Consider the following 10,364-nt stretch of genomic DNA (forward strand, 5'->3'; position numbering starts at 1 on the left):
AATCCTCTTAATTTGAAATGGTTAATAAAGGAATGAGCTATACTAGTCCAGAAAGAATATCACGTTACTCACCGACACAAAAATAAAGGTTGGTAGAAATAATAAAAATAACTAATGAAACTCTTAATTTAGCAAAGTCGTTTATCATAAATAAAATCATTTACCGTCTACTTAGCATAACGAGATTTATGAAAAAAACATATAGAATCAATGACATAGCACACTTTATAATTTCATATGCAATCAGTTGGAACAACAATTTTCTCTTTTATCAGTCTACTGGTATCTATGGGGGTTCATAAGGATGTCCCCACAACGCGTGAACCCTTTTTTTAAACATTTTTAATTAACGGGTCGTTCCTATACCCTGTCTGGTATGAGCACTAAATTACTAAACCTCGATACCCCATCCGATATGAAGATAAAACGGGCTGTTCTCATACCCCGTCCGGTATGAGCGCCAAATAACCAAACCTCAATACCCAATTCGGTATGAGGCAACGTTCACGGTAGGGTTCCCTATATACCTAGTCCGTCCACCATCTCCCAGTATATCCAGTAAGGCTGTTGTTTTGTCTATTCACTTAATCACACAATTTTCCATTTACTTTTAATCTCAAGTTTTCTAATTCAATCGTGATCACATAAAACAAATAAAACATGCATAAAATAATACAATCACATTTCAGCTTTTCAATTTAACCGTAGTCACATAAGGCAAACAATACATGCATTAAAAATTATAAAATCGATCTATCAGATATTATCATGCATTCAACCTGTAAAATAAATCAACAGAGTCAACAGAGAATAATTTCTGATTCTGACTCTATTAGTAATCCGTAATTAATTATGGATATTTTCTAAATTGCACAAAATATCGTATTATTATTAATTAGACTTCAATTCAATAACAGAGAATAAGGTCAAAGATTCTTACTCAAAATGATGTCTGAAATGTTAAACTTGTTGACTGCGCCTACTGGCGGTCCCCAGGTTTTCTGAATTTTTATTCGGGGATTAAAACACGCTACAAGTACTTAGAAATATCTCAAAAAATCTAAAATCAGTGTCATGACCACCTTTTGGCCAATTTCATAATTCTGGCACAGCGGTTCTGCTGTATCCGGCAACGGCACCGCTGCCCATAGCGGTGGTTTGCCTTGGGTCGGCTGTTTTCGGTCATTTGTTATCAAATTTGGCCAGTTTTGTATCAATCCCTACGAGAAAACACGTTAAGGAGTCTTGATTGGCCAAAAAAGTAAAAAAATCAAAACTCACCAATGACGGGGTTCTCCAGTACGACGACTCCACAGGCTCACCTTTGCAATTGGGTGTTTTGCTTCAGTCAACCTGTAGAGAAAGAAACATCGATTACAATGGTAGAAAAATTATATGAAATGAGAATCGGGAAGGGCCTCATCGGAGGCAATTTTTGCAATTTTTCGCGGTGGTGCGGCTGTGCTTTGCCCGTGGTTTCTAGCCAATCTGTCGGTCCTTTTGCACCAATTTAGCCATGAGGGTGTTTAAAATCGAATTTTGAGTAAAGGAATTTTTTTTTACCTTTTTTGGCGGTCGGAAGTGGCTCTAGTGCGGCGGTGGATGGTGGTGGCTTCCTTCTCAGTGGCTGGGTCTTCTTCCCCAGCGGGGGAAGGGGGGGTCTGGCGGCTAGGGTTAAGGTTTAGTGTGAAGGGGGTTATTTATATATGTCCCATTTTAATCTGAACCGTCAATCGCGTTTGATTTGGACTGTTCGATCGCAATTAAATAGGGAGTGAATTTGGACCATTTATTATGATCTGATATGGGCCGTCTGATCGCGTTTAAATAGGAAGTGGATCTGAACCGTTGATTGCATTTAAATCTGACCGTCCGATTGCGTCTGGGGAGGGAATGCATCCGGGCCGTCCGTGTGCGTGGGAGCGAATCTGGACTGTCAAATCGCGGGCACGCGAATCACCAACATGGCACCGCATTAGCGTCCCTTGCCACATTGCACGCTCCGATTTGTCAGAGCTGCTGACTGGGCGTCCTATGTGGCACAACTTTTTTAAATTGTATTTTGACCCATAATTTTTGATTTTTTTAAAAAATATCAACAGAACTTAAATTTTCACCCTTTTTTCTCAAAATTACTTTCAATTTCATTCTCTACCTATTTTTCTTCATTTTTACATTAAATTAACATTAAAAAATTAAAAAATTATATTTATAAATTAATTTAAAATATATTAAAATTAATTGGATATTACATAGGTTATTTTCTGGCAAACCTAGGACTCCACATTTTAGGGGATTAACCTGAAGTTAATGGACGATGATACTTAACCAACCACCATCCTTGAATTTCACAAGTGTTAAAGAAAATTTTCAGAGCCTTAATATTTTATTGACATATTGACCCTGTAGAGTCAAATGACAGCAACCAAGCTCTTAGAAAAAAAATTTAATTTCCTTTAAGATAAGAGAGTAGTTCTTTAGGGGGGGAGAAATCTCCCAACTGAGAGAAAATTTTTCAGGAGCGAGAAACACTTTCCCATTGGGAGCCAATGTTCTGACTGGGAGACAAATTCCCATCCAAGTGGAAGCCAAAGGAATCTCACCCATGCTACCATAAAGGTCACTGTATCGTTATTGATGAAGAAAGTCGATGTCTATGGTTGCATTGTTATGTAGTGTTCATAGATAACTCTTGGACCCCTAGTGAGTGTATGCATGAAATTATAGAGAGTGATTATTTTGCAGTGATCTCAAAGGATAAAAAGAAAAAAAAACAGGTAAATCTGTTGTAGTTCCAGTATAATAGAAGAAACAACAAAAGGTGCAGATCGAAAATGTTTGTTTTTTTTCTATAAAGCTCCGAGACATAAGAAAGAATAATGCACTAACTATCATGCGTGTGATGGCAAACCAGTCAATGTAGAAACAATTGACAAATTTAGATTGTTGTTAAGGACTAGATTTTATTTGGATTTAGATGAGACTTTTATTATACCATCATTTAAACGGAATGTGATTTTTATTTCTGTATTGGACAAATTTGGTTATTCATGTTCATTTAGAAATGAAAAAATTTAGTCTTTTTCTTAATTCAATTCTGGTTGGTTCTTATTCTTTATCAGTGCATGATAATCTTTATTTGCTTAATACAATTGCTTCTTATAATAAATTCTTGCATGTTGGTGCAAGAGGTATAAAGAAAAAATTAACCAAGGAGAATTCTGCTTTATTATGGCACAAGAGATTATGTCACATCTCCCAAAAGAGAATTGACAGACTTGTGTTAGACGGAATTCTATATCCCCTTAATTTTTCAGATTTTGATAGATGTGTCTATTGTATCTAGAGAAAATAGACAAATATTAAGAGATTATATGCTAACAGGGCTATGGACATATTAGAACTCATTTATACAAATATTTGTGGACCGTTCCTTACAGCTTCTTGGAATAGTCAACAATATTTCATAATGTTCATAAAAAATATGACTACCTATATCTCATTCATGAGAAGTCCCAGTCCCTGAATGTGTTCAAGAGTTTTAAAGTAGAAGTTGAGAATCAACTTAACAAAAGGATTAAAGTTGTTAGATCTAACCATAGTGGTGAATACTATAGTAGATTTGACAGATCAGGTGAATATCATCCAGGGCCATTTGCTCGATTCCTAGAGGAATGCGGTATTGTCCCACAGTACACCATGCTAGGTTCTCTTGGCACGAATGGTATTGCTGAAAGACAAAATAGATCACTTAAGGATATAGTCAGTAGTATGATTAATCTTTCTACCTTACCTGAATCACTATGGGAAGAAGCATTAAAGAGCGCAAGATATTTATTCAATAGAGTTCCAACTAAAGTAACTACAAAGACCCCTTATGAGCTTTGGACGGGCAAGAAGCCTAGTTTAAGATATTTGCACATTTGGGGCTGTCCAGCTGAGGCTAGGCCTTATAGGTCACAGGAAAAAGCTGGACCTCAGGACTGTTAGTTGCTATTTTGTTGGTTATTTTGAACAATTCAGGGGTTACAAGTTTTATGATCCCACTACTAAGATAATTTTTTAAATGGGAAATATCAAGTTCTTTGAGGATGTTGAGTTTGCAGGGGGAGAAAGAGTTTGCAACCTTATATTTGAAAAGGAATGGGTCAATATTTTATTCCCTTATTTGCTCTTGACAATGATTAGGATCAGGTTCTTATACCTAGCATTGTTCAAGAAATAACTCCAGATCAAGACAATGTCATAATATCTTCCGTTCTTATTCTGAAAACTGTTCTTGAAGCACAAACTTCACACTCTTAAGAACTTATGCCATTAAAGAGATCCACTAGATAAAAGAGAAGTGCAATTCCAAATGATTATATTGTATATCTTCAAGAACATAAGTTTGACATTGGCATGGTGGAAGATGATCCTATCAACTTCTATAAAGACATAGAAAGTTCTAACTCTTAAAAGTGGATTGATGCCATGAATGAAGAGATAAAGTCCATGAAGGACAATGATGTTTGGGATCTTGTCCCATTGCATAAGGATACAAAACCTATTGGTTGCAAATGGAAATTCAAGAACAAGAGAGATTCGAAAGGTAATGTGGAGAGGTATAAGGCCCTTCTTATCGGTAATAACTTTACACAGAAAGTAGGCATTAATTATAAAGAGACTTTCTCTCCAGTTTTGTTGAAAGACTCTTTCAGGACTATAATAAATAGCTTTAGTTGCACATTTTTATCTTGAGTTACATTAAATGGATGTTAAGACAGTGTTTCTTAATGGTAAAATTGATGAGACGATTTATATGGTGCAACAAAAAAAATTTGTATCTGGAGATGCATAACAAATGATTTGCAAACTAAAAAAATTCATCTATAAACTTAAGTAGACTTCCCATCAATGGTATCACAAATTTCATCAAGTTGTCATCTCGTTTAGTTTTGAGTAGAATTTAGTAGAAGTTTGTGTATACCACAAGTTAGTAGGAGTAAGTATATATTTTTAGTTTTATATGTCGATGACATACTTTTTGCCAGTAATGATATAGACTTATTGCACGAAACCAAGAGATTTCTTCTCACAAAGAAATTTGAGATGAAATATCTTTTATATTAGCGATCCAAATACACCGGGATCACTCTTTGGGTATTCTTGGATTAGCACAAAAAAAATATATCAAAAAGATTCTTAAAAGATTCGATATGCAGGATTGTAAACCAGGTGACTCCCTTATATTTAAAGGAGACAAGTTTACTCTAAGTCAATGCCCCAAGAATGATTTAGAGACTACGGAGATATAAACAATTCGTTATGCTTCTGTTGTAGGCAGTCTTATGTATGCACATGTTTGTACGCGTTCAGATATTGCGTACATTATTGGGATGTCAGGTAGATATTTAAGTAATGCAAGTATGGATAATTGGAAAGCAGCCAAATGTGTCATGTAGTATCTACAGAGAACAAAATGTTATATGCTCATATGCAGGAGGTTAGATTAGTTGGAGGTCATTAATTATTCTAATTCTTAATTTTTTGGATGTCAAGATAGCATAAAATCTACATCAGGCTATATTTATTTGTTTGTTGGGGGAGTTATTTTCTGGAAGAGTGCAAAACAAACACTTGTAACCTCTTTTACTATAACAATAGAGTTTGTAGCTTGTTATGAGGTATTCAATAATGAAATATGACTGTAAAATTTTATCACTAGGCTGCGTGTTATTGATGGTATAGAAAGATCATTAAAGTTATTTTGTGACAATAAATATGCAATTATGTATTCCAATAACAATAGAAGCTCGACAAAGTCAAAGTATATAGATATCAAGTTCCTTGTTATTAAAGAAAAAGTTCAGAGTAAGCATATATCAATAGAGTACATTGGAATAAACTCTATGATTATGGATCTACTTACTAAGGAATTATCACCTAAGGTCTTTCATGAACACACTATTCATATGGGTGTTGTATCCCTAGATGATGTGTAGTTTCAGTGGGAGTCTTGTACTAGAGTTGCATTTATTTTATAAGACATATCATAAATTTGTATTTTGATTTAGTTTATATAAATATAGTTTCATTTCAATTTTTTTTGTGTTTATGTTTATATATGTTATTATCTATAAATTTTTCTACAGTTGATCTTACTAAGGTTAAGGCAAAACCAGTTGGAAATAGGCATGCTTAGATCACATATCATGTAATTTTCATGCTGCACATCCTTGCGTGATTCATGTTGTTCGGTTATACTGATATACGTGTTCATTGTGGGTTTAACTACATTAGCTGTAGCAAAGGCTGCTTTGATCCTATGTCTTTTGATTGATGGATGAGATTGTTTAGTGATGCATTTATGTATTGATAGTACAATTATGAGTACTCTTATAGTTATTTAACGCATAGTTAATGTGTCACATAAAGCCCAAGTGGGAGATTGTTGGATTTTTCTAATGTGTGGGTTTTAATGTGTTTTTATGAAATTCTATCACCAGAAAAAACTAGTTTTAAGGTGTTGTGTTGATTCAGAAGATCTTACCGTCGGATGCAAACAAATCTTATGTGATGGATTCAGGTACGCTTCCGCTTATATTTCTCTTTAATTCAATACGAGAATGTGTATTTAATTTTTACAGATCTACGGATTTGAAAAAAAAAAATTATTCTAACAAAAGCAACCAACACTCAACTAGTGAAGTCCCGTGCAACCAATTTGTAACCGCCATCTCCACCAGAGCAGAAAACTATTCCATCAACATTGCACTTCTAGAATATGTGTGGTGGTGTCATCTACTTGTCTGTAAAATATATGCAGGGATTATTTCTACTACCTCAATCATAGACTGTCTGAGCTTGTCACCATTTTGTCCATAATTTCCTTGCCAAAGTGTATGGTAGTATAGTCCGCAAATAGCTTACCTTGCCATAATAATTCATTACGCTCAGTCCAGAGCCACGATATATAACACACTCTCTTATTTATTTGGTGTTTAGGCAGCTGCCCGACTTTCTCTTGCAACTAGCTAAACATATCCATGTTCTATGCTCCTTGGATATTGATGTCAAGGGTTCGCCAACAAATCCTTGCTTTCTCACACTTAAGGAAGACATGCGTGATGGTCTCCTCAAGCCTGCATCTGGGACATTCGTCCGAGAGTCTAATTCCTTTCTTAATTAGTGCTAATTTTACCGGGATTATCTGATGCAGCAGACACCAAAAAAAAATTTTAATTTTAGGTGGTGCTTCTAACTTCCACACATGCCCAGAGGTTCATCGTGGACTTGGCACATGGAATATGATGCCCATGTAGTAGCTGATATACAGACTTAACTGTGTATTTCATGTCCTTCGAAGGCCACCAGAGACACCTATCTCTCATACACTTGAAACTTAACGGAATGCTCATTATAAGCTTAGCTTTTTCGTCAACAAACACTCCTCTTACCATACCTGAATTCCAACTTGTTCCATCTTTGTTTAATAGTTCACTTACTATCATATCCTTCATACCCTCAAAACATGGCTAGTTACGAAACAACTCTAAGAATAGGGTAGCCATAGGTCCTTCCAAATTTGGATTCGTTGTCCTATTCCAACTATCCATCGTATTCCCTTTAATAATAAATCTTTAGTAGCTACCATACTCCTCCAAGTAAAACTAGGGTTGGCTCCCACCCGAACAAAAATATGCAAATAAGCTTCCTTACTGTCACACATCGCCTCTTATCATTTCCAATGTAGATTTCACTTTCCATTTTTTTTTCTACCCTATCAGAAGCTATTCATCATTCTCTATAGCTCCTCACATTGTAAAAAGGGTATTTGGAACACTCCCATAGAGAAGGTTGGAAGTGCTTGAGCCACTTATTTTAAAAAGGTCTCGTTGCTACCTTTGAATTAAAACTGTGTGTTCTAATTTTGAAGCCTGTTACTCAACATTATTTTTGGGAAAGCAAAAATTGAACGCTTACTCTGCCCTATCAGTGATGGTAGACCCAGATATCATCCATGGTCAATATTGTTATGGATTCCCATAATGTTGTTAAAAAATGATCTGAGTTCTTCTAGGGTATTACTGCTGAATTATGTTCTTGACAAAAGTTTACGACCTTTTCGGAAGCAACTTCATACTTGTTGAGGAGTTGTTTGATGGTGATACATTCATCAGTGATGGCCCTAAAAAACAAAATAAAGAATCATCCACGAATAACAATGAAAAATGCTTGGACTTTATGGGCATACCTGAACACCATGTATTATGCATTTCCCTTTTGCTTTCTGGAACAATCCTGACAGCCCTTCGGCACATAAAATAAAGAGATACGGAAAGAGGGGATCATCTTGCCTGAGTCCTCTATACGGGATTATGGGACCAACTTCCTTTCCATTACATTCACTATATAAGACATAAAATAGACACACATCATCAGTAATCTTACCCATTTTTTATCAAACACAAAATGGAGTAATATTGCTTCCAAATATTCCCTCCAAACTTTATTATAGGCCTTATTGATATTGATCTTCAAAGCCATGTTTGCTTGCTTCCTTTTTCGTCCAGTTTCATTTTGTGAATGAGTTCAAATGCAAGTACAATGTTGTGAGTTATTAGCCTTCTTGGAAAAAAGGTTAAATGCAACTTGGCTACAAGAGTCTGTTTGTCAAAGTCTTGGACAAAATTGTGTATATTACATTGCACAAGGAGATAGACCTCATATCATCAATTGTCTTCGAGTTGTCTTTTTTAGGAATAGGTACAGTAGTGGTGTCATTCATCCATGGAGGTAGTTGACATTGTTTGAACCAGTTCTGACAGCTCAAGACGATCTTTGGTCCCACAATATGCCAAAATGTTTTGTAGAAAGTCAGCTTCATGCCATCACGTCTGGCAATTTATCTGGATGCATTTGAAATTACAATTATTAACAATTAATTATTAAATTAATTTTTAAATTTTGATATTTATTACAGTGTAATTTTTTATTATAATTTAGTTTCAAATATTTTATTTTCATTTCAAAATTTTAGTTCTGGAAAAAATTAATAATTAAATTATATTTGAAGATTTCAAGGGATAATTTATTTTAAATTTTATTCAATAAAACCTTAAATTTTTATTAAAATATATGGAGTTTGAATTCAAAATTTTAGAAAATAAAATTTTTTCTAAAATTTTGCTGCTATAAAGCCATTGGGCCATCTCCTACTGTAGAACGTATGACCTCAATCATTCATATGGATCTTATTATTTAGCGAAAAAAAAAGAGATTAAAATTATATTAAACTCGTATATTGTAAAGGCCCGAAACCTTAAGGAAAAGAATATATATTAAAATAACAGAAGCAAATAATAGTTAGGGTTTACATTCCTTACACAGTAAATTTGAATACCCAATAGAACTACAAAAATATCTCTAAACAGAGTTAAAATAACAGAAATAGAAATAAAACTAAAATCCTACGGGGTTAACCTTCGTTGGAAACTTTGATGGGATCTGGGAGGTAACGTTTTAACAAAAAAAAAAAAAAAGAAAGAGATGAGAGATTGAGAAGGGCGAGATGCGACTGTGAGAGGACAAAGGGTCGAGTGACATCGACGGTCGAGAGAGAAGAGTTTGATCGCGTTACGCGACGTAGCAACCGAGAGAGAAAGGAAATGATGCATGACGACCATGGCACATGCAGCAGTTGAGAGAGGAAGCAACTGCCAGGAAAAAGAAGAAAGAAAAAAAAAGGTAGAAAAGAAGAAGGAGAAGAAGAGAGAGAAGAATCATGTTAGGTAGAGAGAGAGAGAGAGAGAAAGAAAGAGAAAGAGAGAGAGAAGAAGAAGAATAATAAAGGAAAAGAAGGAAGAAGAAGAATAAAAAAAAGGGAGAGAAGAAGAAGAAGAAGAAAAGAAAAAGAAAAAGAAGAAGAGGAAAGGGAAAGGCTACGGGGAAGATGAAGGAAGAAGAAAATAAAAAAGAGGGAAAAAAAGAGAAGAAAAAATAATAATAAAAGAAAAAAAATGATGAAAGAAAAGAAAAAAAAAGGAAGAAAAAAAAGAAAAAAAATATCAAAAAAAAATTAATTAAGGAAGAAAAATGAACGGGTGATGACCAAATATAATGTTGGTGCGCCACATGTGACAACGCACGTTGATTCAATCATCAGCGTCTAGCATTTTCGGTGACACGCGTATGATGATGCGTGGTGACGCTAGCGACTGGAACCGCGTGTCCGAGGTAAAATTCATTTATATTTTTGCGTAATATAGTTTCTAAAATTATTCATAATTTAATTTGTGTTTTCTATTATAAATGAGAAAAATTATTCAAACAGTATTCAGATTTCTAAGATGACCGTAGATCGAGTTAGAAAGGATTCCCAA

This window comes from Carica papaya, chromosome 9, assembly GCF_054855325.1.
Source record: "Carica papaya isolate Zhongbai chromosome 9, ASM5485532v1, whole genome shotgun sequence".
Lineage (NCBI taxonomy): Eukaryota > Viridiplantae > Streptophyta > Magnoliopsida > Brassicales > Caricaceae > Carica > Carica papaya.